Source organism: Neolamprologus brichardi, chromosome 7 (assembly GCF_056152115.1).
Source record: "Neolamprologus brichardi isolate AB-2024 chromosome 7, ASM5615211v1, whole genome shotgun sequence".
Classification (NCBI taxonomy): Eukaryota; Metazoa; Chordata; class Actinopteri; order Cichliformes; family Cichlidae; genus Neolamprologus; species Neolamprologus brichardi.
Genome location: NC_142110.1, coordinates 1,382,692 through 1,386,701, shown reverse-complemented (window position 1 = coordinate 1,386,701; position 4,010 = coordinate 1,382,692).

Sequence of the window (4,010 nt, the reverse complement as noted above, 5' to 3'; positions counted from 1 at the left end):
TGCAGTAACGATTTGTGGGAATATGCAGGACACGCTGGCGTTATATTTGCAGACGTCCTTCTCCGCTCCGTCGCTACTTCACCTGCCGGTCTCCAATCAGGAACACCTGCTGTGTTTTTCCGTGGAGGGTTTTGGAGCTTTAACCCCGCGAATTAATTCGTCTAAATATGTCATGTTTAAAATATCAAATAAGTTTGGTGCCATTTCTGAGCGCTCAGCCCCACCACGTGATCTCCTGCGTTTTATTGATTAACATAAATAATATTCTGATAATTGATTATATTTACATTTTATCGTTTCACGGTTTCCCTTAAAACAAAGGGAAAGAAAATAAAAAGAGGCAAAACACAAACATCTTTTTTTAGTTCCTTCGTGGATGTGCTGATAAAATTGGTTTTATATATCAAGAAGCTTCCAGCAGGGGGCGCTATTGTCACCTCATAGTTCCGTGCTTTGTCATCTCATCACCGTTTACAGCAGTGGCTCCCAAACTTTTTTTGCTGCGCCCCCCCTTTGTTTTACAAGAGAAATGTTCGCCCCCCTCCCTCCCGTGCACACGCATGCGCTCAACTGAAACACATCCTCCAACCACACGCGCCCATATTTTTGCTCCATTGCTGTTTATTTCACACCTCAAACATTTAGTAAACAATTAAACAAATACAAGTAATCTGCAATAAATTACAGGTAGTAATAAAATAAACTACTAACTCTTTTTCACTATGTCTGCACCTACACGGGTATTTTTGAAAACACAGCTGTTTCGTCCATGTAAACGGCGTTTCGAATCACCGAAAACGGAGATTTTTTAAAACTCCTTTTTTGCGTTTACGTGTGGACGAGGAATACAGAGTTCATCACAAAGGTATGTGCCTTTTTCACGTCACGCTGTGGCCACGTTATTGTTTACATGAGATGAATTGCAGAATGGCAGATAGAGACAAAATACTGTTAATCTGACTGTCTGCAGGTTTTACACGCAGTTACTGTCCCTCTGTTTACAAAGGCAGAGGCGTCACGGTGTGATTACTTTACATGTAGTTTTTTTTTCCTGTATAATAATATTCAAAATTGCTGTCAAAACATTTTTTCAAAAAATGTCTCTCTGTGAAAAATGTGTTTAAAAACATAAACAGCTGTTTGTCTGTGATTTGAACCGAGGGAACAAATCGTGGCAGGATCAGCCTGATGTTATTTGTATCCTGTAACTTTACTGTATAAAGAGCAAACATCTCCAACATGTCAGGAGTAGTTAGTCATTACAACAAGTGTTTGTGAACTAAAGATCAAGAATGTGGGATCCTGTTTGTCTGTGATTTGAACAGCCCAGCGCTGCTCCTGACGAAGGGAAACCAATCCTGCAGGGAGACCTACCTCTGCACCTGTGCAGGTGAAGCCAAAGGGAAGATTTGCTTCATCATATTTTCTAGTCTTTGGCTTAGAATGAAGTTGGTTTGGAAACATATTCAGCGACGCTTCATCTCATGCTTTGCGTTTCTGTGGGCGCCGTGCTAGCAGTGTCCAAGCTTTTTGTCCCCCCCCCCTTTTCATCCCCCCCTACGAAGCGGGGCCCACACTTTGGGAAGGTCTGGTTTACAGTAGAGTAAAAACGCCGCAGTCACTCAGGTGACTTAAAGTTCGGCTCTCCACTAAAGTAAAGACTTTGAGCCAGATGCATCTGGACACTGGAAAATCACTAAAACCACTTTGATTCCATATTTGGACCACGGCGGGTACAGAAGGTTTTAGTGTCAGCAGGTCAAAACTGTGTGGGGCTCCTGCATGATGGGCCTGTGGTTGGAAATATCTGTGTCTCCAGGGAAGCCATAAGTGGGTCAGTGCATTTCCTTCTGTTCCAACTCGTCACACCCCGAGGCTGGGGTCCATACTCTCAGGCATCACTGGCCAGGCCTCCCTTCTCTGCTGCAGAGGCACGAACAGGACCGAGGAGCAGGTTCTTTGTCTCTGGTTGTTCAGAGCTGTACACTTCACTTTATTATTCCAATCTTCAGTTTTGCAAATTTGAGTAGATGTGACACGATGTTACAAAACCTCTGAGGAAAAATCGGCTGAAATCCAGCAAAGAGCAGAGGCCAAAGATTTTTAAATTACCGATAAATAATGGCTCGGCACACGTCACACTTTGGTTTAAGATGAAATACTGTTACAGTACAAAGATGTCCTCGTTTTACACTGTTGGTAAAGCTTTAGATTTACAATGTAGGCACGTGTGCTCGTCTTTGCACTTCTGTGGTGAGGAAAACTAAAATAAACGGCTTCAGCAAAGAGTCACATTCTGCTACATTTGAAATGATCTGTTGTGTTTTGATTTCCCCTCTAGCTGTTCTAGGTAACACAATCCACGGTGTTGCTTTGGCTATAATCTCAGTCAAAGAGAACAGAAACATACTGGAATTTATTAATGGACCAAAGAGGGAATCTTATGCTTTACAGCTTAACGCGGTGAGTTTATGTAAGATTTCATCAAGCACCTGATATCAGAGTGAATTTGACTAAAATAACTGAAAAAGAAAGAAAAAAATGATCTCTGCAAATTTAACTGATCATTATTTTCCCTTTTCAAAGTACACAAACGATCGTTGTAGGACTGAAGACTGTGAGCTGTCCCAGCTCTGCTCCGTCCGGCTGAAGCAGGTCCTCGTCTCGTTGGCAGCGGTGCAGGGCCACCCTGGTGTTGTGAAATAGCCGGGTTATAAGAGGTGTGTGTCATCGGCCTGATTCACAACACCAGCTGCAGCACACACACCTGAGAGGCAGATCTTCTGGTGATGGAGCTCTTAAAAAAAAAACACGCCCGAGCAGTTTCCTGAGAGACTGCACCGCCCAATAAAAACTTGAATCGACAGTCTAACGCGGCCCTGATGACGTAAGCAGGAAACACATAAGGAGGCGATAAAACAACAAATGCAAAGGCGAGACAAAAAGACGCTCGAGCACAACAGCGTGGACCTCCTTTACCATTCAGCTGTGTTTGTGACCACGAATGAGTCAGACTTGTCTGCAGTTATGTGGAGCAGCAGAGACAGAATGAGCCTCCATCTGTGTTCTCTCAGGCCAGACTGAAGGACACAGAGTGTGGGCCACAAACAGAGGAGACGGAGGGCCAGTTCTTCTAGCAAACCTCAAGCGATGTCTGGTTGTGCTGCTGAATGTTCGACAGGGCGCTCCAGGAGGGGCTCGGTCTGAGTTCGGGTAGATTATAAAGGCAGGAGTGGTTAAGATGCTGGCCGGAGCGTGGCCGGACGATTACGGTGCGCATACCACAGAAGCCCTAACAAAAGATTTGAAGGAACTTTGCATACAAACGTATCACAAAGTTAAACAACGTCCACATTTTGAGTTAAAGATTCGTTTTTGGTTTCTTTACTAATAAAATATTTAAGACTACCTCCTTTGAAAATACGCACTAGGAACGAGCATCACGAGGACGCACTCGTTCTGCAGCATGCGGTAAATGTCTCCTTTTGTTCCACTGATTTCCCCTCTGATAAAGACAGAAATATCCCCCCCAAGTCCGATAGCTGAGCTTAAGCCAACCAACCATCTGCCAGGGGACAGGACGCTCCACAGCCTGTGGAAACGGCACGGCTATGGCCTGCGACACTTGGGACTGCGTAAGGCTGAGAGGAACGGTCTTGTTTTGTTTCCCAGGGAGACGATTCAATTAGATTTCACCTGATTTATTCCCTCAGAGGGGACGTGGAGCATTTCGAGTCTGTTGGGTAAAAAACAAAAGTGTATGCACCTTCTTTTTTAGACGACTTCACTCTCAGGATGTATTCTCCAGTATTTCCTTTGTGCAAGTTAATATAGGTGCGTGATGACTAATGTGCCCAAGCCTGCATGTAATGGCTCCCATATTAAACACATATATCATAATATTTTCACAACTTTGACAGTAGCACTGAAATAAAATGAAGCGAAATGGGGAAAAAAAAGGAAGAAAATGTAACGAAACATAAAATGTTTCAAAATAAAAAAGACGAACG